The sequence below is a fragment of the Triticum dicoccoides genome, chromosome 4B, assembly GCF_002162155.2.
Source record: "Triticum dicoccoides isolate Atlit2015 ecotype Zavitan chromosome 4B, WEW_v2.0, whole genome shotgun sequence".
NCBI classification, from domain to species: domain Eukaryota; kingdom Viridiplantae; phylum Streptophyta; class Magnoliopsida; order Poales; family Poaceae; genus Triticum; species Triticum dicoccoides.
Genome location: NC_041387.1, coordinates 292,775,481 through 292,802,852, shown reverse-complemented (window position 1 = coordinate 292,802,852; position 27,372 = coordinate 292,775,481).

Here is a 27,372-nt window from a genome sequence, read left to right as displayed (position 1 = left end):
CCATAGTGGGGGAGAGATCCATTCCACCCCGAGCACCACACCAGCTCAAGAACACCTCACCTCCTGAGGCTTGTTCATCCTTTGTACTAGTTCATCCATAGCCCCTCGAGGCAATCCACCACACCACACTAGAGTAGGGTATTACACCACAACGGTGGCCCGAACCAGTATAAATCTATGTGTCTTTGTGTCACTGTGAGCTCTACACGCTAGGCTAGGGAGGATCGTGAGTAGGCAGGCTGGGCAGGTTGAGATCTCCGCATGCACCCCAGAGTTCGAACCTCTCAAGGGTTGCCGGATCCCGAAATCCGACATTTGGTGCGCCAGGTAGGGGTGCGTCGGATTATCTCTTCCGTTGTTTGATCCGCCACTGCTCCGACACCTCCATGGCCGACACCTCGAGAGCCCACGTCGAGCACTGGGTCGTCCAGAACTCCTCGGCAGTACCGACCGGCAAAGAAGACCTCCACTCAGCCCTGCTCGCGGCCCGCGTTCTGCCGGGGGCAACCGGCCACGGGGGGCGTGGAGCGCAGCCTTCTCCCCTGGCGTCATGCCACAGTCACGCGATCTGCAAACTATGTTGCAGCAACTGCTCCGCACTCGTGCAGGGAGCAAGCGAACATGCAGGCGATGGTCATCGTGGCTCGTGAGCTCCTGCGGTGTAGGCTGATTGAGAGCGGCCGCGACGCCCTACTAGAGTGGGTCGCCGAACTGCTTGATGCGGCATGCAGAGGGGCGGCGCCGTTCTGCACCCTCCCCATGTCGCAGGCTAAGGTGGGGGCGCGCGCTCATCCCCGACACAACCGCCCGCCCCCTCCCAGGGACCACGAAGAGCCTCTTGATGCCGACCAGCCTCATGGAGCAGCCCGCACCGCTCCAAACATGCCCCTTTGGCGCAGGGCTGCTTCAGACGACACCACCAGGGGCCTCGCAGGAGTGCCTGCCCCTGGCCAGCAGGACCAAAGGATGGTAGAAGGAAGCGCGAGCGTTAGGCTGCCAGGCGGCGCCCTGGTGCGAACAGCCTAGAACCCTACATTCTCGTCTCGATGGGTCCAAGGCACGTGCTAGGAGAGGGCCCCAGACAATCCCCCATGCCAGGCTGGGCGCTGGACATACACGAGGCCTCTCCTTCGAACCACCACCAAGCCCTACCGACGCCCCCAACAACGGCAGCCTCTCGGTACAGTTAACGCTGCAGGGGCACGCTTACACTAACCATGGATCGCAGGTAAACCTAGACGTGGCGACCACCAGGACCCTTAGGACGGTGGACCCACCTCAGGCGCGCAAAGGACGGTGGGAGCTGCGTGGGGGAAGCCCAACGGCAGGGCCCTCCTCGCACTACGCAGAGCAAGATCCAGCCTGGAGGTAGGTTCCCTGCCGGGGAAGGCGCCGGCGAGCTCTTCCCTTCCGCAGGGGGCCTACGGTCGTCGAGGATGCCGTCAGCGTCCCCTTGGCCCCTTGGTCTTGTCCTGGTTTTCGGTCACCCCAACGGTGGTCAGGGGCGGCGCACGGTGGGGTCCTCGTCGGGCGACATGAAGCAAGGCTGTGGCATGTGAAGGTCTCCGCTCGTGACACTCTCACGTAATAATGAGTGGGGCTGTACACGCCCCGGAGTCTCCTGAGTGCCGCCCTGTGGCCTCATGGGGGCTCCCACCCATGTCCTAGTGGAAGCACCATGCTCCGCGCTGGCCGTCGACACTGTCCCCAATGACTATGCCCAGCTGATGAGGACATCAATACAATTGTTACACCCACAGCCCCTGCTGCTATACATACTGGACCAATTACTAGAGCTCGTGCACGCCAACTAAATTACCAGGTACTTTCGTTTCTTGGTAATGATTCTAATGTTCATGAGAATATGATGCTGCCTAAATTGGATACATTTGTTTTGCTTACAAATGAAGGGCCTAGCTTGGAGAAGGATGAACATTGGAGCAAGAACAAGCATGGAGATGATGGCATGCGCAAGGGAAACAAGAACGGAGTTACAAGTGATGATTTCAGGACTTTGAAGCCACCATAATGGGTGCATGAAGCCTTGGACGAAATACACAAGATGCCACTTCATAAATTTCGTCCCGAGGCTCTTTTAGGTGCTGCGTCACCTTATTATTGGGCCAGGCCCATGTAATTTCGAAATACATAAGTATAGGCTATTTTTAGAGTCCGTATGTGTGGGGAAACAAGAGATAGGGTTGATTTCGGACTCCTCCACCAAGGGCCACGAAATTCCCCCCTCTTCCTCCATATATACAGCCCTTAGGGCATCGTTTAGACTTTGGGTTTTGTTTAGATTAAAAGTTCGCCATAGCTGCAACTTCGCGTACTTCGTTTGTGTTCAACGACCAGACAAAGGCGTCACAGAACCCCACCTTGATCAATAAAGCTTTCATCTTATATTCGCAATATCCAGATTGCAATCTCAGTTTCTTGCTTGTTCTTCGTTTGCTCGCAGGAAACAGACCCTCGTGGTCAGGTTGATCGTGCTCCGGCGTGGTCAATAACCTCTCGGAGTTGGTTTAGCGATTGCTAAGGCGCGACGTCCTCGCACGTTCGTAGTCGGATCGTCAAAGTCGACTTCCACCAAAGCGAAATCCACCATCTCATCGAAAGACGGGACACCTTTGCCTCTATCAACTAATATCACTCGTTTATTCCATCTTGCTTGTAAAGCTGAACGTGAAGTGCAGGATCGACAAGCATTGGGGCGAACTAACTTTTCTGCAGGCCGACCTTCATCATGGACACCACGTGCATCTTCTACTTCAACTGCACCAGCACCTCCATCCAGTGCCACCTCCAGCCGTGATACAAGAAAACAGGCACAACCACCATTATCTTCCAAGAGCGCACCTGCGGGTCCTGCACAGCGTTCTTCTTCTTCCATGGCATCAACAGGGCACACAAGTGATATTATTTGTCGTCGTTGTAAGGGAGGAGGTCATTATGCGAGGGAATGCAAATCTCCGCGTGTGATGATTGCTACCGCGGATGGTGGATATGAGTCCGCTAGTGACTATGATGAGGAGACGTTGGCTCTTATTACACGTGAAGAACATGGTGGAGATGATTCTGATCATGAGACGCAATACATGGCTCCTGAAGACGCTGACAGGTATGAATGTTTAGTTGCTCAACGTGTTTTGAGTGTGCAGGTCACACAAGCTGAGCAAAATCAGAGGCACAATTTGTTCCATACCAAGGGAGTTGTGAAGGAACGTTCTGTGCGCGTCATAATAGACGGAGGGAGCTGCAACAACTTGGCTAGCATGGAGATGGTTGAGAAGCTTTCTCTCACCACAAGACCACATCCACATCCTTACTACATCCAATGGTTCAACAACAGCGGCAAGGTTAAGGTAACACGTACTGTTCGTGTGCATTTTAGTATCTCTACATATGCTGATTATGTTGATTGTGATGTGGTACCTATGCAAGCATGTTCCTTATTACTTGGTAGACCATGGCAATTTGATAAAAATTCTGTACACCATGGTAGAAACAATCACTATACTCTTGTTCATAAGGATAAAAATATTACTTTGCTTCCTATGACTCCTGATTCCATTTTGAAAGATGATATTAATAGAGCTAATAAAGCAAAACAGGAGACGAATAAGAGTGAAAATCAGATTGTGGCAAAAGAATTTGAGCAACAAATGAAGCCTAATAATAAACCATCTAGTGTTGCTCCTGAAATTAAATTGAAAAGTGCATGTTTATTTGCCACCAAATCTGATATTGATGAGCTAGATTTCAGCAAATCTGTTTGCTATGCTTTTGTGTGCAAAGAGGCATTATTTTCATTCGAGGACGTGCCTTCCTCTTTGCCTCCTGCTGTCACTAACATTTTGCAGGAGTTTGCTGACGTCTTTTGATGAGGACATCAATACAATTGTTACACCCACAGCCCCTGCTGCTATACATACTGGACCAATTACTAGAGCTCGTGCACGCCAACTAAATTACCAGGTACTTTCGTTTCTTGGTAATGATTCTAATGTTCATGAGAATATGATGCTGCCTAAATTGGATACATTTGTTTTGCTTACAAATGAAGGGCCTAGCTTGGAGAAGGATGAACATTGGAGCAAGAACAAGCATGAAGATGATGGCATGCGCAAGGGGAACAAGAACGGAGTTACAAGTGATGATTTCAGGAGTTTGAAGCCACCATAATGGGTGCATGAAGCCTTGGACGAAATATACAAGATGCCACTTCATAAATTTCGTCCCGAGGCTATTTTAGGTGCTGCGTCACCTTATTATTGGGCCAGGCCCATGTAATTTCGAAATACATAAGTATAGGCTATTTTTAGAGTCCGTGTGTGTGGGGAAACAAGAGATAGGGTTGATTTCGGACCCCTCCACCAAGGGCCACGAAATTCCCCCCTCTTCCTCCATATATACAGCCCTTAGGGCATCGTTTAGACTTTGGGTTTTGTTTAGATTAAAAGTTCGCCATAGCTGCAACTTCGCGTACTTCGTTTGTGTTCAACGACCAGACAAAGGCGTCACAGAACCCCACCTTGATCAATAAAGCTTTCATCTTATATTCGCAATATCCAGATTGCAATCTTAGTTTCTTGCTTGTTCTTCGTTTGCTCGCAGGAAACAGACCCTCGTGGTCAGGTTGATCGTGCTCCGGCGTGGTCAATAACCTCTCGGAGTGGGTTTAGCGATTGCTAAGGCGCGACGTCCTCGCACGTTCGTAGTCGGATCGTCAAAGTCGACTTCCACCAAAGCGAAATCCACCATCTCATCGAAAGACGGGACACCTTTGCCTCTATCAAGTGGTATCAGATTTCCAGGTTGCTCGGTGAGATTTTACAGTTTTTCGTAGTTTAGATCGAGTCTGTTCTTCATACCTACAGTCCACGAAAAAGCCACAAAAAAAATTAGGGTTAGTTCATCATATCCGAACCAATCTGAGCCTTTGCATAATCTTTTTAGGGTTTTGCTTTGTTGAATTTGCGGTTGCATCGTCGTGTCTAGTTGCTGGTCTTAGAGTCTAGTCTTTTAGAGTTTCGAGTTCTGGTCATAAGTTGTCACGCCGCCGCCGCACCATCATCATCGCCCCTGCCGTCTACCACCACCGCTCCGAATCCGTATCCATATACCATCACCAATCCGTGTCCATATACCACCACCGATCCATATCCATATACTACCACCGCTACCACCACCGCTGCCATATACCACCACCATATATCCACCACCAATCCGAGTCCTTGCTTATTAGGGTTGTTTTCGAGATCCATCTAGATTCCGATTCGTGTTTCCTTGCCGGAGTAGGTTTCGGAAAAAAAAAGAGTCGGGTAGCCACGCTCCGTTTAGGCCCAAAATTTTTCGAAAACGCATTTTTCGAAAAAATTTCTGGCTATCCTATTTTTAGGTGTTTCTGAGTGTTTTGAGACAGGTGCCATTATAGGAAGTTTTTTTTGACCCGTTTCCAGTTTTTGGGTCCGGGCAGTCAAAAAAAAAATTGTTCAAAAACATTTCGTGCCCATCCTGTCAGTTTGAGTTAAGAAGAGTTTTGAGACACTCGCCATTATAGTGATTTTTCGCAAAAAAAAAAAAGAGCGCAAAAAAAAAAAGAGCGAAAAAATAATAATTCCAGAGTGTGCTTTTCCCTTGTTTACGTGCCGCGCCGTGATTTTGTTAGTGTTCTAGGCTCGCGTCTCTAGCACAGTCTAGCCTAGGACCAGCACAGTACCGTCGTTGAACGTTTATTCAACTTTGCATCTCTGAATTGATTATTGCTGACCCTTTTTGCTACCATATTATAAGCCTTCCCAGCTCCACATACATCTACGTCGTGCGTTTGACTCTCCCTGGTAATCGCTCTATCCAAGCTTTGAGAGTTTTTGACTACAACGGTTGCCGATCACCGCCTGCTGCTGGGTAAGAACTGGTAAGAATTTGAGATTTGCTTGACAGATTTGTGACACCCACCACCACCACTTGTTCGTAGTCTGTAGGATCATATTCTTGTGTGTTTCTGTTGCTGCTAACCATGCCAGGATCACAAGCCGACGAGATTGACTGGGAGAATTTATCGAACAAGGAGCTTCATGATAAGTTTCAGCAAATGATGACTGAACAGGTGCAAGATGTGCTGAACAATTTTGAAGAGGCCATGGAGAAGATCACTGGCTTTGAGAAGACGTTCAAAACAAAGCTCGATAACAAGTTTAATGAATTGCTCGCGCGTCTTCCACCACCACCACCCGCTGCAGCTAACGCACCTCTCCAACAACACCAACAACAACGACTACCTCCACGTCGCGAAGCAGACCTCCGCCGAGCAAGCCGTGTTCCTCTTGCGTTTGGCCAAACTGTTGGTGCTGCTGTTGATACTTCTGTGGCTCCTGCTGCTGATGCGGAGGAGGATGATTATGTGGGAGACTATGAGGATGAGGTTGATCAAAATCAACACTACGTGCAGCCACCTGTACCACCACCAGCAGGTCGACCTCAGGTATATATTCGTAATGGTAGGCCTGCACCACCACCTCAGGTACGAGATGATGTCCATATTCCTAAACTGAAATTGAATATTCCACCATTTGAGGGTAGATATGTTCCTGATATATATCTTACTTGGGAGTTAGAAACTGAACAACGATTTACATGTTTACAATATCCTGAGGAGAGACGAGTTGCTGCTGCCGTTTGTGCTTTCACTAGTTTTGCATGTGTATGGTGGTCTGAACATTGTAGATTATATCCTATTCCAACTACTTGGGGTGCTTTGAAAACTGCTATGCGTACGCGTTGGGTTCCACCATATTATCAACGTGAATTGCTTCAAAAATTGCAGCGTTTAAGACAAGGGAAAAATTCTGTAGAAGAATATTATCAGGAATTACAAACTGGCTTGATTAGATGTGGTATTGTTGAGGAGAATGAAGCTATGCTTGCACGTTTTCTGGGTGGATTAAATAGAGAGATTCAGACCATTCTAGACTATAAGGAGTATACTAATATCACTCGTTTATTCCATCTTGCTTGTAAAGCTGAACGTGAAGTGCAGGATCGACAAGCATTGGGGCGAACTAACTTTTCTGCAGGCCGACCTTCATCATGGACACCACGTGCATCTTCTACTTCCACAGCACCAGCACCTCCATCCGGTGCCACCTCCAGCCGTGATACAAGAAAACAGGCACAACCACCATTATCTGCCAAGAGCGCACCTGCGGGGCCTGCACAGCGTTCTTCTTCTTCCATGGCATCAACAGGGCACACAAGTGATATTATTTGTCGTCGTTGTAAGGGAGGAGGTCATTATGCGAGGGAATGCAAATCTCCGCGTGTGATGATTGCTACCGCGGATGGTGGATATGAGTCCGCTAGTGACTATGATGAGGAGACATTGGCTCTTATTACACGTGAAGAACATGGTGGAGATGATTCTGATCATGAGACGCGATACATGGCTCCTGAAGACGCTGATAGGTATGAATGTTTAGTTGCTCAACGTGTTTTGAGTGTGCAGGTCACACAAGCTGAGCAAAATCAGAGGCACAATTTGTTCCATACCAAGGGAGTTGTGAAGGAACGTTCTGTGCGCGTCATAATAGACGGAGGGAGCTGCAACAACTTGGCTAGCATGGAGATGGTGGAGAAGCTTTCTCTCACCACAAGACCACATCCACATCCTTACTACATCCAATGGTTCAACAACAGCGGCAAGGTTAAGGTAACACGTACTGTTCGTGTGCATTTTAGTATCTCTACATATGCTGATTATGTTGATTGTGATGTGGTACCTATGCAAGCATGTTCCTTATTACTTGGTAGACCATGGCAATTTGATAAAAATTCTGTACACCATGGTAGAAACAATCACTATACTCTTGTTCATAAGGATAAAAATATTACTTTGCTTCCTATGACTCCTGATTCCATTTTGAAAGATGATATTAATAGAGCTAATAAAACACAACAGGAGAAGAATAAGAGTGAAAATCAGATTGTGGCAAAAGAATTTGAGCAACAAATGAAGCCTAATAATAAACCATCTAGTGTTGCTTCCGAAATTAAATTGAAAAGTGCATGTTTATTTGCCACCAAATCTGATATTGATGAGCTAGATTTCAGCAAATCTGTTTGCTATGCTTTTGTGTGCAAAGAGGCATTATTTTCATTCGAGGACGTGCCTTCCTCTTTGCCTCCTGCTGTCACTAACATTTTGCAGGAGTTCGCTGACGTTTTTCCACAAGACGTGCCACCGGGATTACCGCCTATTCGAGGGATTGAGCATCAGATCGACTTAATAATAGAGGCGGAGGTGTCCCGTCTTTCGATGAGATGATGGATTTCGCTTTGGTGGAAATCGACTTTGACGATCCGACTACGAACGTGCGAGGACGTCGCGCCTTAGCAATCGCTAAACCAACTCCGAGAGGTTATTGACCACGCCGGAGCATGATCAACCTGACCACGAGGGTCTGTTTCCTGCGAGCAAACGAAGAACAAGCAAGAAACTAAGATTGCAATCTGGATATTGCGAATATAAGATGAAAGCTTTATTGATCAAGGTGGGGTTCTGTGACGCCTTTGTCTGGTCGTTGAACACAAACGAAGTACGCGAAGTTGCAGCTATGGCGAACTTTTAATCTAAACAAAACCCAAAGTCTAAACGATGCCCTAAGGGCTGTATATATGGAGGAAGAGGGGGGGAATTTCGTGGCCCTTGGTGGAGGGGTCCGAAATCAACCCTATCTCTTGTTTCCCCACACATACGGACTCTAAAAATAGCCTATACTTATGTATTTCGAAATTACATGGGCCTGGCCCAATAATAAGGTGATGCAGCACCTAAAATAGCCTCGGGACGAAATTTATGAAGTGACATCTTGTATATTTCGTCCAAGGCTTCATGCACCCATTATGGTGGCTTCAAAGTCCTGAAATCATCACTTGTAACTCCGTTCTTGTTCCCCTTGCGCATGCCATCATCTCCATGCTTGTTCTTGCTCCAATGTTCATCCTTCTCCAAGCTAGGCCCTTCATTTGTAAGCAAAACAAATGTATCCAATTTAGGCAGCATCATATTCTCATGAACATTAGAATCATTACCAAGAAACGAAAGTACCTGGTAATTTAGTTGGCGTGCACGAGCTCTAGTAATTGGTCCAGTATGTATAGCAGCAGGGGCTGTGGGTGTAACAATTGTATTGATGTCCTCATCAGCAGGATCGACAAGCATTGGGGCGAACTAACTTTTCTGCAGGCCGACCTTCATCATGGACACCACGTGCATCTTCTACTTCAACTGCACCAGCACCTCCATCCGGTGCCACCTCCAGCCGTGATACAAGAAAACAGGCACAACCACCATTATCTGCCAAGAGCGCACCTGCGGGGCCTGCACAGCGTTCTTCTTCTTCCATGGCATCAACAGGGCACACAAGTGATATTATTTGTCGTCGTTGTAAGGGAGGAGGTCATTATGCGAGGGAATGCAAATCTCCGCGTGTGATGATTGCTACCGCGGATGGTGGATATGAGTCCGCTAGTGACTATGATGAGGAGACATTGGCTCTTATTACACGTGAAGAACATGGTGGAGATGATTCTGATCATGAGACGCAATACATGGCTCCTGAAGACGCTGATAGGTATGAATGTTTAGTTGCTCAACGTGTTTTGAGTGTGCAGGTCACACAAGCTGAGCAAAATCAGAGGCACAATTTGTTCCATACCAAGGGAGTTGTGAAGGAACATTCTGTGCGCGTCATAATAGACGGAGGGAGCTGCAACAACTTGGCTAGCATGGAGATGGTGGAGAAGCTTTCTCTCACCACAAGACCACATCCACATCCTTACTACATCCAATGGTTCAACAACAGCGGCAAGGTTAAGGTAACACGTACTGTTCGTGTGCATTTTAGTATCTCTACATATGTTGATTATGTTGATTGTGAGGCGAGGTGTCCCGATCTTTCAATGAGATGATAACTATCGATTTGGTGGAGATGACTTTGACGATCCGACTACAAACGTGCACGACATTGTGCCTTAGCAATCGCTAAACCAACTCCGAGAGGTTATTGACCACGCCGGAGCACAATCAACCTGACCACGAAGGTCTATTCCTGCAAGCAATCGAAGAACAAGCAAGAATATGATAAAAGCAATCCGAATATTGCGAGTATATATGAAGTATTGATAAAGGTGGGGATCCGTAAGCGGTCTTGGTCTGGTCGTTGGACACAAACGAAGTACACGAAGTTGCAATGGCTAACTTTTAACTAAACAAATCCCAAGGAAAAGCTACTAGATGGATCTACTTATATAGGAGCAAGGGGTGGCGGCCAAGGAGGTGGGAGGACGTCCCAAGGCAGCCTAAAACTAAATCTAGGTCGTACAAGGCCAATGGGCCCAAGTGGAGGTGATGTAACACCTTTGGACTTGTAGTTTGACTCGGATTCTGCTGCAGCATCAGATTGTTTCGTCCACAACTCAACGCTCCGGACGAATTTGAAGGTGATTCCAATTGGGTTGGAAAGTGCACGAAATCTAGTTTCCAACAAAAAAAGAATTACCCAATTCGGAGTCCGTATGAAAAACTTGTGTGCGATTTGAGTCAGGTGTGTCTGTGCAGTCCGAATCTGAATCCAGAACGTGAGAGACTTGGACTCTATCTTCTCTTGGGCCAAAAGTGACGTGAGAGAACTTTTTGGACAGCAAATAAACATCTCTTGCTTCCTTATCTTCATATGTGGATTGTACAAATGTCCCATACACCTGCAATTAGACAAAACACAAAAGTGTGTGAAGTATTTTTGTTCTGGATAACATAAATAGATTATTGAATAGTTTGCACTAGAAATCACCTGACAAATATGCATATATGCAATATTTTTGGTCATATCCAAGGTAGTCATGTCCTCATCATCCTCCCCTTCTTGAAAATAAAGCCGTCCTCGGCGTTGCTTCATCTGAAATGTGGCTAACAAAAGAGACAAGGTGTACATGTTGTATATGTATATGTCATCCATTTTTACTTCCCTTGATTTTTGCATATATGACACATGAATAGATGAGTAACTTGCATAGTTCATAAAATCTAAAGCCAAAAAATTAGCACAAGAAGTAGAAGGCATGAAAATATTGCAACTCAGTTTGCACATATAAGTGAAGCTCTTATTCATTTCAAAAGATTGACAACGTTCATCATTAAACCATCCCAACATTGGTGAATAAACCTTACTTGCATCAAATTTACATGCTACAACATGCTTAAATACGCAAACATGCAATAAGTCATTCAACACAGAATCATCACCAAGATTAGAGGTCATATCAAAATGATTAAACATTGGTTCTTTTGCATCAATAGTTAATTCAATGGGTGCACTCAAAATTGTTGGTATTTCAGTTGTTTGATCACATGGCAAAGTCAAATTATCAACGTAGTCCTCTAAAATAGGTGGTGTGATCAAAGTAGTGGGTAGCTCATCAGATGGTGCATTCAAATTGACAAGGCATTCATCATTCTCATGTAGAGATGGAAGATCAGTACCTTTGTCATTACCTCTTATGATCAACTCAGATGATGTAGCCACTCTCGGGGGTGATGTGTCACATGGTGGAGGTGATGTAGTCCTGACAACAACGGATATGGTTGTCATAGTATGCCTAGTAGTTGAAGGAATAATCATATCAACTCTTGGAATGTGCACCGTGCGCTTGTTCTCCTCGTGGCCAACACGTCGTTTTATTTCCTGTTCAGCTTTGCAAGCAAGATGAAACAAATGGTCCATAGGATAACCCTCTTCATGAATTAGTATCTCTTGAATATCACGGTTTAATCCTCCCCAAAATCTATCCATAAAATCATCTTCACTTTCTTCTAAAGAGGAATGCAACAAGGTAGTTTGTAAATCATCATAATATTTTGTTACAGTTTCACTACCTTGTTTTAAGTGTTGCAACTTCTTAATCATGTCACGAGTATAATAAGCAGGGACGAAAGTATGTCGCATGGCAAGTTTCAAATCATCCCAAGTAGTAGGTATATAATCAGGGTGTAACCGACAATATTCACTCCACCAAACCAAAGCATAACCAGTGAAAGAACCAACCGCAACCTTAACCTTTTTATGTTCATTGAAATTATGGGAAGCAAATATATTTTTTATGTCGAACTCCCATTCAATATATAAAGCAGGTTTAAAACGGCCATTAAATGGTGGTATAGATACATTAACCTGATCATGTGCATTTGGATGTTTGTGCACCTCTCGTGACAGTTGTGGTATTTGCAAAGGTGCTGGCACGTCTCCCGCGATCGACAAAGCCCATGAATTGACTCTGGATCCTGTCATGATTAGTAGAACAAGAAACAAAACCCAAAAATAATGTTCCTATAACTACTAGGATGTGGTGGTAAAACGCTCACAGTAAAGCAAATATCAATGTCTTACAAGTTCTTACCATGCAGCAGGCGGTGATCGGCAACCAGCGGTGTCAAGTAACTCCGAATATTGAGTAAAGTGATTGCCAGGGGAGCGTACGTATACACGGTGTAGAAATATGTGGAGCTGGGTTGGCTATATATGGTAGCAAAAGATTAGCAATAATCAATTCAAAGATGCAATGTTGAATAAACGCTCAACGACGGTACTGTGCTGGTCCTAGGCTAGACCGGACTAGAGACGCGAGCCTAGAACACTAATAAGGTCACGGCGTAGCACAACTAGCATCAATGAAGGATACTAAGTAGCTCTTGACAGCAAGATATAATTGAAGATCACAACGGCAGTGAAGATAATGATGAAAAACAACTGCCAAGCAGGATATACAACAACTCTCTCTCCAACTTTCCTCTTGAAAAGTTTGAGACAATTTTCTGATAAATTCTTTCAAAGAATGCTACTAACTCAAGCTTTCCAATGCAAAAAGAATCACTCAATTCCGAGTTGATATGAGGAGTCAAAGAATTCAAAAACTGGCCTGAAAAATTGGAACAAGCTGTGTTCATGAACTTCGGAGGGCAAAAAGACCTATTTAGGAGCCGATTTTGAGGTGTCAAATATTGAACTAGCTTCTGCAACTATTTAGATGCGGCTCGTCGCTATCTTCAATTTGAGTACTCACGGAGCCAAAACGAACTTCGTATGAGGAAGATACACCTGTTTTACTGAACAATGCACAAAACAGATTCCAATCCGAATTCAGGTACGAGATTGATTCTAGATAGATCCAATTTTTTTCTTCTCTCTTTTTTTCTTTTTTTTTCTTTCCTTTTTTTCTCTTTTTTTTTCTCTATCTTTTTTTTTCTTTCCAAGACAAACTAGATAAGATGCAGATTGGATCAGGCGAAGATGTGAATGACCTCAACTATGATTATGACAATGAACAGTGCGTAGCACGTGGTGGAAATTAATAGATGGGGTGGTGGACAGCGGAAGGAATAATGATGCAGCGGCGGCGTGACTAATGTGAACAGAACTCGAAACTCTAAAGGAACTAGACGCTAAGACCAGCAACTGACACGACGATGCAACCGATAATTCAACTATGCAAGCAATGAATAGAAAATTGTAAAGGCTCAGACTGGCTTGGATAAAAGATGAACAGATCTAACTTTTTTTTGTGTGGCTTTTTCTTGGACAATAGGTAAGAAAATAAATCTAATCTAGGAAAACTAGAAATTCTCACCGAGCAACCTGAAAACTAATACCACTTGATAACATAAATAGATTATTGAATAGTTTGCACTAGAAATCACCTGACAAATATGCATATATGCAATATTTTTGGTCATATCCAAGGTAGTCATGTCCTCATCATCTCCTCCCCTTCTTGAAAATAAAGCCGTCCTCGGCGTTGCTTAATCTGAAATGTGGCTAACAAAAGAGACAAGGTGTACATGTTGTATATGTATATGTCATCCATTTTTACTTCCCTTGATTTTTGCATATATGACACATGAATAGATGAGTAACTTGCATAGTTCATAAAATCTAAAGCCAAAAAATTAGCACAAGAAGTAGAAGGCATGAAAATATTGCAACTCAGTTTGCACATATAAGTGAAGCTCTTATTCATTTCAAAAGATTGACAACGTTCATCATTAAACCATCCCAACATTGGTGAATAAACCTTACTTGCATCAAATTTACATGCTACAACATGCTTAAATACGCAAACATGCAATAAGTCATTCAACACAGAATCATCACCAAGATTAGAGGTCATATCAAAATGATTAAACATTGGTTCTTTTGCATCAATAGTTAATTCAACGGGTGCACTCAAAATTGTTGGTATTTCAGTTGTTTGATCACATGGCAAAGTCAAATTATCAACGTAGTCCTCTAAAATAGGTGGTGTGATCAAAGTAGTGGGTAGCTCATCAGATGGTGCATTCAAATTGACAAGGCATTCATCATTCTCATGTAGAGATGAAAGATCAGTACCTTTGTCATTACCTCTTATGATCAACTCAGATGATGTAGCCACTCTCGGGGGCGATGTGTCACATGGTGGAGGTGATGTAGTCCTGACAACAACGGATGTGGTTGTCATAGTATGCTTAGTAGTTGAAGGAACAATCATATCAACTCTTGGAATGTGCACCGTGCGCTTGTTCTCCTCGTGGCCAACACGTCGTTTTATTTCCTGTTCAGCTTTGCAAGCAAGATGAAACAAATGGTCCATAGGATAACACTCTTCATGAATTAGTATCTCTTGAATATCACGGTTTAATTCTCCCCAAAATCTATCCATAAAATCATCTTCACTTTCTTCTAAAGAGGAATGCAACAAGGTAGTTTGTAAATCATCATAATATTTTGTTACAGTTTCACTACCTTGTTTTAAGTGTTGCAACTTCTTAATCATGTCACGAGTATAATAAGCAGGGACGAAAGTATGTCGCATGGCAAGTTTCAAATCATCCCAAGTAGTAGGTATATAATCAGGGTGTAACCGACAATATTCACTCCACCAAACACAAGCATAACCAGTGAAAGAACCAACCGCAACCTTAACCTTTTTATGTTCATTGAAATTATGGGAAGCAAATATATTTTTTATGTCGAACTCCCATTCAATATATAAAGCAGGTTTAAAACGGCCATTAAATGGTGGTATAGATACATTAACCTGATCATGTGCATTTGGATGTTTGTGCACCTCTCGTGACGGTTGTGGTATTTGCAAAGGTGGTGGCACGTCTCCCGCGATCGACAAAGCCCATGAATTGACTCTGGATCCTGTCATGATTAGTAGAACAAGAAACAAAACCCAAAAATGATGTTCCTATAACTACTAGGATGTGGTGGTAAAACGCTCACAGTAAAGCAAATATCAATGTCTTACAAGTTCTTACCATGCAGCAGGCGGTGACCGTGCTTCCAGCATCGTCAGTAACCTCAGGAGATTGGTTTAGCGATTGCTAAGGCACAACGTCGTGCACGTTTGTAGTCGGATCGTCAAAGTCGTCTCCACCAAATCGATAGTTATCATCTCATTGAAAGATCGGGACCCTCGTCTCTATCAAGTGGTATCAGTTTTCAGGTTGCTCGGTGAGAATTTCCAGTTTTTCTTAGATTAGATTTATTTTCTTACCTATTGTCCAAGAAAAAGCCACAAAAAAAAGTTAGATCTGTTCATCCTTTATCCAAGCCAGTCTGAGCCTGGCATGCGCAAGGGAAACAAGAACGGAGTTACAAGTGATGATTTCAAGACTTTGAAGCCACCATAATGGGTGCATGAAGCCTTGGACGAAATATACAAGATGCCACTTCATAAATTTCGTCCCGAGGCTCTTTTAGGTGCTGCGTCACCTTATTATTGGGCCAGGCCCATGTAATTTCGAAATACATAAGTATAGGCTATTTTTAGAGTCCGTATGTGTGGGGAAACAAGAGATAGGGTTGATTTCGGACTCCTCCACCAAGGGCCACGAAATTCCCCCCTCTTCCTCCATATATACAGCCCTTAGGGCATCGTTTAGACTTTGGGTTTTGTTTAGATTAAAAGTTCGCCATAGCTGCAACTTCGCGTACTTCGTTTGTGTTCAACGACCAGACAAAGGCGTCACAGAACCCCACCTTGATCAATAAAGCTTTCATCTTATATTCGCAATATCCAGATTGCAATCTCAGTTTCTTGCTTGTTCTTCGTTTGCTCGCAGGAAACAGACCCTCGTGGTCAGGTTGATCGTGCTCCGGCGTGGTCAATAACCTCTCGGAGTTGGTTTAGCGATTGCTAAGGCGCGACGTCCTCGCACGTTCGTAGTCGGATCGTCAAAGTCGACTTCCACCAAAGCGAAATCCACCATCTCATCGAAAGACGGGACACCTTTGCCTCTATCACCAGCCAGTGGAGGCACTTAGCTCTGCGCTGGTGAGAAGACTAAAGACTCAAGACCAGTTAGGCACCGGACGCGGCCGCCTGCTTTTTGTCTCCCTTTTTTGTACTTGCTTGCCAACTTTTTGAAGCAGTTTGTTCTCTGTGCGTTTATAAAACGGGGGGAGTTTTTCTTTTTCTCGTTCATGTCGCTCTCTTGCCTTCGGTTCTTGCATTCTTTTCTTGAAACCCGTGACTGCCACCTTGCCCTGGAATGCCTCGCGAGCGGGGGCTGGGTACGGTATGCACACTGGTGCTGAACGCCCTCGGGGGCTCAAGGGTGTGGCCGCCCCGTGCGCCCACCTCGCCACGGTCTGGCAATTGGCTCCTCACGAGGCACTCTCCGACAGGCCAGCAGGCCCCTCGGAGACCTAGGGCCTCGTGAGCCCGCAGCAGGCTCACCTCAGGAGAAGGGACCCGGCCATGAGGCCAGGCTCCCGGAACCCAATATTAATCATAAACAGCTACCTTTCTTGGCTACCAACATCCCTGCGGGGCCTCGCTCCGGATGTCGCCTCAAAAGGATTTAACGATCTCACACATCATAAGGGGCACCCCCTTCCCAAAATGCTCTCACAAGAATATGTTTGAGTTTTTGTTATACAGGTTAAAGCAAAAGAAATGCAGGCCTAGCTGGACGCACCTTCTTCGTCACTCCCATTCATGCTACTCGTGCTGAAGCAGCCACCCTCCTCGTCATCTCCACCCGCGCCAGCTCCTTTGGCTGCGAGCACGGCCGTGTCGTCCTCAGGAGTCAGCTCCTTCACCAGAGCATCGACCGTTCACCCACTTGGAAAGCTTGTCTTGGGTGGCCGCGGGCACGGGGGCTAGCACGATGCTGAAGTCGAAGTGGGAGTCGAGGTTCAGGAGGTTGCTGAAGATGTGCGAGAGCGCGCGCCCAAGGAGGTCCCAGCTCCGCTCCTCAATGAGATGGCGGGCTTTTGCGGCCTGGTCCTCCTGGTGGGTCACGACATCAGTGAAGAAGCGGAGATGGCTGGCATAATCGCTCTCGTGCGGATGAGGAGTGCTCTCATCGCAAATGGCACCCAAGGCATTGTTGGCTCTGATGCGCAGACCTTGGAGCATGGGGCCGTGTTCGCGCTCCAGCGTCCGACAGCGACACTTTTCACTCGAAGCCTTCTCCAGGAGGAAGGCAGTGTCCTCGGCCTGCTTCCGGAGAGAAGATATCTCGGGGTGAGTAGAATCCAGGGCGGATTCGAAAGAAGCCAGGGCCTCCCGGGCAGCGCCCTCGCGCTGCTTCGCCGCCTGCAGCTCGGACCTCAGGACGGAGGTCTGGCCCTCAAACTCAGCCTCGAGCAGCTCTAGGTCCAGGCGGTGCCCCTCGGCTAGCTTAGCACATGCCTTCTCCACCTTCTCCTCCACCTCCACCTGGACCTGAGCTTCTCGGGCGGCGACAGCATCCTCAGCCACGGCGGCTTGTCACTCCCTCACCTCCAACCTCTCCAGCGCAAGCTATGATCCACGACCTCCAGCGTCAAGTCCTCATGGCGTCTCAGGAGATTCACCTCGGCAAGGGCCACCTCACCTGGTGAGGAGGCCAGCAGGGCATGACGCTCCTCGATTTCGCGCAGCAGCGCAACACTCGAAGACAGAAGATCTCGCTCCCGCTCCTCAGCCGCCTCGCGACGACCGTTGGCAGCCTCGGCCTCTTCCATGGCGCGAGCGCAAGCTTCTCGAGAAGCCGCGAGCGAGGCCTCCACGCGCACTTCGGCTTCGTCTCGCTGAAGCTTCCCAAGGTTGATGGCCACCTTCAACCGCTGCCATGCACCCTCCAAGCGGCGCTTCTCTGCTTCAAGCCTGGTGTCGATGTTGGCGAGATCCCCACCAAGATGGACCATCACATGCATCGCTTCACCGAAGAACCCGAAGCGCACTGCACTACGCCCGCGAGCAAGCATGAGCTCATCGCCAAGATCTTCACCGGCTCCGGAGGTTGTTCGGGAGGCGCTGGGGGCTCCGCCAGTCCCTGGCTGGGGGCTGGCTGGTGGGGCCCCGCAACTTGAAGACGAAGGCTGTCCAGAGAACGCCCCCTGCCTGCAAGGACAAGAGGAAGAATCACCGGCGCACCCTTCCCCTTGCGGACAGAGTCGTGGGGGGAGAGAACATGGGGCTCAGTCCCGGTGCACCCTCACGACGTCGTGCTGGAGAGAGCTGGACTCACACCCTGTGCAGGCTCAGGGCACTGGGGGCTGCACGCCTGCGCCATGCTGGAGCTCTTGGGGGTGCCCGCCTCCCGAGGTTTTGTCTTCATGAAGATCCTGCAAAACCCCAGCCATGAGAAAACACGGTGCATTTGGAGATCAGGAGCGAAGGTACTTACTCGTCGACGGCCACATATGTCTTTGGCTTCAGCGGCCGACGGGTGCTATGATCACGGCACGGGGACCTCTTCCTCTTCAGGAGCGACTCAAGGCACAGGCGGCACCGACCTGGTCCCGACGGGCGATCCTCAGGAGGGGGAGCGCCCGGCATGATATCTGGAGCAAGGGTCCCGAGGACAGGGGCGCCTGGTGTGGCTTCCTGGCTCATAGCTCCGGGGCCATTGGTGGGATCCTCGTCGCCAGCGGCAGCTCTGGAGCCAACGTATCGGGTGTCAGAGGCTTCTGCCTCCGGAGCCTGGTGTTGCGCAGGCTCTGCAGCAGCCCCTTCCATGACCCCAGAAGCCTGAGGCTCCTCAGCCTCTAACGAGGCTGAGCCTCCAGAGGAGTTCTCGACAGCTGACGGAGGCGCGCGTCCCCTGCCTCCACACTTGGGGCGCGTGCAGCAGGGTCGATCTGGAGAGGAGCCACGAAGACTGGATTCTCATGGGGCCCCTCAATGCCCTCGGGAAGCAACCCCCACTAATCAAATAGGGGCATCTGCCCCGCGAAGGCCTCCTTGTTTGAGCACAGATAAAGGAGGCAGCCACCCCCGGGAGGTTAGCAGGCTCGGGCTCACCAGTCAGGAGCTTGAGCTCCACGCTCAAGGTATCGGCAGCAAGCGACGGCTTCTGCAGCCTCATCGGATCCTCGGTGCCGCTGAAGTCCCACATCGGGCGAGCATGGCGCTAGAGAGGAGCTATGCGCTGCTTCACGAACTCCTTCACCACCATTGGTGCCGTCACCCTCAGCTCCTGAAGTCTCGCCAACCTCTTCCAAATGAAAGCAAGACGCCGGTCAGTGAGCTTCTCATGGCACTAGCCAGAGCTTGGTGAAGCCGGCAACCCAGGAATCGTGAGCAGGGGGATGAATGCGCGGGCATCCATCAGAAGCCACTGCTTCCTGAATCCCTTTGCGGCAGGCGAGGACTCGAAGTCGATCCCCAAACTGGCGGTCATGGCCATGGCATCGAAGGTCGCGCACCCAGAGCGCTGGCGTGCATCCACCAGCCAGAGCAGGAAGAAATGCCGAAACAAGGCCATGGAGGGAGTGATGCCCATCATGGCCTCGCAGAGGAAGGCGAAGAAGGTGAGAAGGATGACGGAGCGAGAATCCAGATGAAGCAGGTGGATCTGGTAATGCGACATCAGGGTGCTGAAGAAAGGGGAGAAGGGAGGAATCAATCCAGCAAGAAGAGCATGGAGATGGATGGGAATCTCAATGGCACTCATCTCTCTGGTCCGCCAAGACGCAGCGCGGGCAGCCGTTGCTCCACCCCCCCTCTCATTGGATTTGGCGGCGAGCACATAGCGAATCTTGTCCAGCCCTTCCTTATTGATCACCGTCGACTGCTCATGGGCCGGCTCCAGGGCCGGTGGAGGACAGGCTGGCACGCACGGCTTCACCTTCTTCTTCCTTAGCTTGGGAGCCATGGCGAATACCAAGAGAGGACAACACGCTGACACCATATCTGTGGACACGGTGGTGAGATTGGGGAGGAAGAAATGAGAGTTAGGCACGGTACACCACGAAGCGCGAGCTACGCTGACAACGGGCGGCACCTGGGTCTACAGGATATCAAGGCGGCATGGGGAAGTGGAGATGCCCATGTCCCATCAACCGCCACGTGTCTTCAGGGCCGCAGGCTGATGGGTACCGTGGCACTCCGCCCTTGCCTTTTGGCTTCGCTTGGAAGCCAAGTCCGAGCGCGCCTTGGGCCCAGGGGCTACTGCCGGCATCCTGGATTTGGGGGTATCCATTCCTGCCTTCCTGCGGCCCACCCCGCGGCTCCATCGACAGCCTAGTACAGCCAACTTCAACACCAATGTAGCAAGACCCTTGTGAGGGGCCAAGCCTCGCGAGGCGGATGACGCCAAGACCCCTGAAGGAGTTGGCCTCCTCGGGAGGGCTCCTGAGGGCCGGAGAGTTCTATGCAGCTACCTCATGAGGCTTAGCTAACGTGAGCAGTGACGACCAAGACCAGGCGGGTGCAGAGCGCAGGTTTCCTCTTCGGCGCAAGTGGGGTAAGCCACAGGCGTGGAGTCCCGAGGAATCATCCAAAGGTTTCCATTCTGGTGCAACAAGACCAAGACCTCCAGGATGGTAGGACGAAGGTCATCACCGAGCCCACCATAGCGTCACGACCAAAGGCTTTTCACAGGCGAAGACTACTTTTGTCAGGATAGACTGTACTACTTGTCCCCTTTCAAATCCCGCTGTTGTGGAATCCCTTCCCTCTCATATTTGGGAAGAGTACCAAGGCCACTATATATAGGACTTAGCCACCACCATAGTGGGGGAGAGATCCATTCCACCCCGAGCACCACACCAGCTCAAGAACACCTCACCTCCTGAGGCTAGTTCATCCTTTGTACTAGTTCATCCATAGCCCCTCGAGGCAATCCGCCACACCACACTGGAGTAGGGTATTACACCACAACGGTGGCCCGTACCAGTATAAATCTTTGTGTCCGTGTCTCTGTGAGCTCTACGCGCTAGGCTACGGAGGATCGCGAATAGGCTGGCTGGGCAGGTTGAGATCTCCACGCGCATCCCAGAGTTCGAACCTCTCAAGGGTTGTCGGATCCTGAAATCTGACAGATGTGTGTTGGATGTGCTTCCAAGATTGATATGATCATCATCGCACACTCCCTATACTTTTGGTATTAGTGTCAAAGCTAAATAAATGTTATTTGGTGTTTGCGTTGAGCATGAACAAGATAGGATCATGTTTATGGCAATACGATTATTCATTTAAGATAGAGAATAATTGTTATTCTGTGTACATGAATAAAACCTTCTATGGTCATACACCCAATGTTAATGGTTTATTGAATCTCGGTCGTAGTGATACACATATTCATAATATTGATGCCAAAAGATGCAAAGGTTATAATGATAGTGTCGGATTACGGGTTCTGCAAACCCTTGAGAGGTTCGAACTCTGGGGTGCGTGCGGAGATCTCAACCTACCTAGCCTGCCTGCTCGCGATCCTCCTAATCCTAGCACGACAAGCTCGAAGAGACAAAGAGACACATCAGTTTATCCTGGTTCGGGCCACCTTACAGTGTAATACCCTACTCCAGCGTTTTGGTGGATTGCCTCGGAGGGCTGGGGATGAACTAGTAAAGTGGATGAACTAGCCTCAGGAGGTGAGGTGTTCTTGAGCTTGAAAGAGCGGTGGGGATGTGAACCCGATCGGATCCGTCCGTTTCTATGGTGGTGGCTAAGTCTTGTTTATAGTTACCTTGGTCCTCTTCCCAAATGTTGGCGGGAAGTGATCCCACAACGGTTGGACTTGAAAGGGGACAAGTAGTATAGCTTATCCTGACAAAAGTAGTCTTCGCCTGTGAAAAGCCTCTGGTCGTGACGTTGCAGTGGGCTCGGCGATGACCTCCGTCCTGGCGGTCTTGGTCTTGTTGCACCAGAATGGAAACCTTTGGCTGATTCCTCGGGACTCCGTGTCTCTAGCTTGCCTCCTTTGCACCGAAGAGACGTTCTGCGCCCGCCTAGCCTTGGTCGTCATGGCTCACGTCAGCTGAGCCTCGTGAGGTATACCTTGCATAGAACTCTCCTCCTGTCGGGAGCCAGCCTGAGGAGGTCGATCCCCTCGGGGGTCTTGGCGTCGTCCGCCTCACGAGGCTTGGCCCCTCATGAGGGTCTTGAGTTGTTGATGCTGATGCTGGGCCATACCAGGTCGTTGATGGAGCCACACGGTGGTCCGCGGGGAGGCAGGGATGGATACCCCCATATCCAGAATGCCGGCAGTAGCCCCCGGGCACAAGGCGCGCTCGGACTTGGCTTCCAGGCGAAGCCAAAGGGCAAGTGCGGAGCACCGCAGGCCCTAACCTCCTGCAGCCTTGATGACTTGTGGCGATTGATGGGACGTGGGCGACTCCGCTTCCCCATGCTGCCTCGGCAACTGTTCGACTTGACGAGACGATGCGGCATACAGAAGATCTCGATGGCGCGAGGTCGTGGAGGCCGGCGGTTGGCCTCCCTTGGCTATTGATGTGAGGGAGGGGCAGAGCCCCTCTCCCATCTCTCCTTTGTCTTGCTTCCGCCTGCTTCTCCTCTTGTCTATCTTGCTCCCATGGCGTCGACGGGGAGGTTTTCAACGGCTGAGAAGAGGAAGGCTTCCAAGGAGGGGCCTGCCGCTCCGCCTCCCAAGAGAGGTCGTGGTCGTCCCTGCAAGCATCCAGTGGCTCCCAAGGCGGCCCCTAGGGGGCGCGGGCGCGCACCCCCCAGAGCTGGCACTCCTCGTGGTGCCCGCGATGGCACCTCTTCTCGCGGCGGGGGCCACCAACTTCGGAGCAGCCCCCATGACGAAGGGAGGCGCGTGGCGATCGTGAGCCCGCCTCGGCCGCTCTTCTCCTTGCTGGACGTGCTACCTGAATTCGTGGTGTGGTCGGAGAGCCCGATCGGCACCTCGCTCCGGCTTCTGCGTTTCTTCTCCGGCGAGCTTCCTTCCTCGAGGCTTGACGGTCTTTGGCTGCAGGCCGACGGCTGCTGCAGCAAAGCTTCATGGGTTGGTGCCGAGGTCGACGCCTCGGGCAGCATGGTCCTGGCCCGCGGCTGGCAGACTTTCGCCCACACGCGTGGCCTGGGCGGAAGGTGCACCCTCCACTTCAAGTACAACGGCCTGGCGACCCTCTATGTGAGGGTGTTCAGGGAGGACGGCCGCCGCATGGGGTGCTGCCCGGAGGATGGCAGCGATGATGAAGGTGGCGACGATGAGCTTGGTCTTGGCGGCGCGTGATCCTCCTCCCGCGACAGCAGCTCTTCCTCGGATGAGAGCTCGAGCAGTGGTGGCTACGACTAACCCCCACGTCGCCGTGCTCGGGTCGAGGACGTCGGTGGTTCGTCCCGCCACGGCGCTCCAGTGAAGCTGGAGGAGCCCGGCGTGAGGCTAGGGGCCGGTGAACTTGGACTCAAGACTGGCAGCCCTAGGTCACCTATGGGAGAACTAGTGAAGCGCCGGGCCACCTTCAAGCGTTGCTTGAGGATCTGGCGCTGGTGCCGAGCTCATACGCCTTCGGGCCCTCTTTGTTTAGCTTTTCCTTTCTCCTGTAATTCAAAAAAAAGAAAGATGTGTCATGCGGGGGCATGCAATGAACTATGATAGTTATGCCCTTTATGCTACGCTTGCTATCTTGATGTTGTGTTGTAACGTTTGCGATCTGAGTAAGCTAAGGTAGGAAAACTTAGCTTGATATGTGCGTAGTAGTTTTTCTCCTCGCGAAAACCTGGCCTTAGGTACTCAACAGAGCCCCCTTTCCCAGGGAGCCATGGGTTGCAGACCCCGGGAGACGCCTTGGGGTCTCAGGAGCCGCTGCGGAGTCGTTGCAGGTCTGCTTGCAAAGGAAGGGAAAAACTGACGAGTGGCTCACTCCATCCTATGCGAGCCCCCTGCCATAGTTTAGCTTGGACTTGATGCACCGCGTCGCACTACCAGGGGGGCACGGATATGAGGGGTGCTGGTGCCTGTGAGCTTGATCGAGGGTTCCTGGCAAGGATGGAGCTCAAGCACCAGGGTTCGGTGTGGTGCGCGCGCGCAAGGGCAGGTCCGAGGTGCACACACCTGCCTAGCCCCACGAGCGAGGCGCGCGAGAGGAACTGACAGGTCAATGCCACCTCTCTCATGCCCTCATGCCAAATTTAGCTTAGGAGAAGGAAACAGCTTAAGGAGCCAGAGTTTGAAAATACCAAATCCATTGAAAGATCACTATAAACTGCAAGCAACTTCGGAAAGCAAATGAACAACCGCGTCCGGCACCTAATCTGGTCTTCTCACCAGCGTGGAGCTAAGTGCTGCCACTAAGACGTAGGAGGAAGCCCCCATGAGGCCCCAGGGCGACTCTTAGGAGACTCTGGGGCGTGTACAACCCCACACATTATTACATGAGAGCATCACGAGTGGAGACGTTCACAGGCCGGAGCCTTTCTTGACATGCCAGAGCCTTTCTTCAGTGGTAGAACTTCCGGAGGTGCTAGATGTTCCAGGCGTTCTAGATGGGGACCCTGTCCTGTGTCTCCAGGCGCGCGGCGCCAGGCCTAGAGACACGGAAAATCCTAAATGGGCCCTCCCACATGGGAGAGAGCTTGTGCAGCCCCTCCCTGGAGAGCACCCGCGTCAGGACGAGGTCGCCCACCTCTAACGTCCTGGGGCGGACGCTGCGCTAGTGGTATCGCCGCAGCGCCTGCTGGTACCTCGCCGCCCGGAGCAAGGCCTAATGGCGACATTCCTCCCCCAGCACGAGATCCATCCCCCGCGTGGTGTCCTGGCGTGCCTTGTCGAACGCCAGGACCCGCATGGAGTGATGCTTGACCTCGTGAGGGAGAACCGCTTTTGCTCCGTAGACGAGGAAGAACGGTGTCTCTCCTGTTGGCTTGGTTGCGGTGGTACAGATGGACCACAACACGGACTACAGCTCGTGCAGCCATCCCCTGCCATAGGCCTCGAGCTTCTTCTTGAAGGTCCTAGTCTTGAGTCCCCTCGGGACTTCTACATTAGCCCGCTCGGCCTGGCCGTTGCTCCGTGGGTGCGCCACTGAGGCGTAGCATATCTGAATTCCAAGGTTAGCACAATATGTTTTGAAAAGGTTGCTGGTGAACTGTGAGCCGTTGCCGGTGATGATGCGGTCAGGGACCCCAAACCGGCTCACAATTCCCATGATGAACTTGACGGCCGATCCAGCTGGGATGGTGCGCACAGCTTCTACCTCCGCCCAATTGGTGAACTTGTCGATGGCGACGTAGAGGTATCGGTAGCCCCCTGGCGCTCGAGGGAACGGCCCCAAGATGTCTAGCCCCCAGACCGCGAACGGCCATGTGAGCGGGATTGTCTGGAGGCCTTGCGCGGGCTGGTGGATTTGCTTGGCGTGGAACTGGCATGCTTCACAGGAGCGCACCAGCTCTGCGGCGTCGTTGAGCGCGGTGGGCCAGTAGAAGCCGCTGCAGAACGCCTTGCCCACCAGAGTGCGTGGCGAGGAATGATGCCCACAGTCCCCGCCATGTATGTCCGTTAGCAGCTCGAGCCCCTGTTCCCTGGAGATGCACCACAACAAAACGTCATTGGGCCTCTTGCGATATAACTCACCATCCTGGATGTAGTACGCGGTGGCTTGACGGGCCACGCGCTCGGCGTCCTCCTCCTTCTCTGGCAAGGTCCCTTGAAGCAAGTACACCTTGAACTCTTCGGTCCAGCACCCTCCTGAGGCTTGAGGGCAAGCAGCAAACGGGCCCCCGAGGGGTGGCCGCAGGCTGGGGCGCCCATCCCAGGTGCCTGAGGCAAGTCCTCCTGAGGCGGTTGATACGTCTCCAACGTATCTATAATTTTTGATTGTTCATGCTATTATATTACCCGTTTTTAGATGTTTATGGGCTTTACTTTACACTTTTATATCATTTTTGGGACTAACCTACTAACCGAAGGCCCAGCCCGAATTGCTGTTTTTTGCATATTTCAGTGTTTCGAAGAAAAGGAATATCAAACAGAGTCCAAATGGAATGAAACCTTCTGGAGCGATCTTTTTGGAACAAACGTGATCTAGGGGACTTGGAGTGGACGTCAAGCAACAGAGGAGGCGGCCACGAGGGTGCCCGGCGCGCCCCCTACAGGTGGGCGCGCCCCCTCGAGCGTCCACCGACTTACTTCTTCCTCCTATATATACCCACGTACCCTGAAACAATCAAGGAGCACCACGAAAAAGTATTTCCACCGCCGTAACCTTCTGTATCTGCGAGATCCCATCTTAGAGCGTTCGCCGGCACTCCGTCGGAGGGGGAATCGACCATGGAGGGCCTCTACATCATCTCCGAGGCCCTTCCGATGAGTTGTGAGTAGTTTACCACAGACCTTCGGGTCCATAGTTATTAGCTAGATGGATTCTTCTCTCTCTTTGAATCTCAATACAAAGTTCTCCTCGATCTTCTTGGAGATCTATTCGATGTAACTCTTTTTGCGGTGTGTTTGTCGAGATCCGATGAATTGTGGGTTTATGATCAAGTTTATCTATGAGAAATATTTGAATCTCCTCTGAATTCTTTTATGTGTGATTAAGTTATCTTTGCAAGTCTCTTCGAATTATCAGTTTGGTTTGGCCTACTAGATTGATCTTTCTTGCAATGGGAGAAGTGCTTAGCTTTGGGTTCAATCTTGCGGTGTCCTTTCCCAGTGACAGCAGGGGCAGCAAGGCACGTATTCTATTGTTGCCATCGAGGATAGAAAGATGGGGTTTATGTCATATTGCATGAGTTTATCCCTCTACATCATGTCATCTTTCTTAATGTGTTACTCTGTTCTTTATGAACTTAATACTATAGATGCACACTGGATAGCGGTGGATGTGTGGAGTAATAGTAGTAGATGCAGGCAGGAGTCGGTCTACTTGTCACGGACATGATGCCTATATACATGATCATGCCTAGATAATCTCATAACAATTTACTTTTCTATCCATTGCTCGACAGTAATTTGTTCACCCACCGTAATACTTATGCTATGTTGAGAGAAGCCACTAGTGAAACTTATGGCCCCCGGGTCTATCTCTTATCATATAAGCTTTCAATCTACTTTTATTTGCATCTTTACTTTTCCTATCTATATCATAA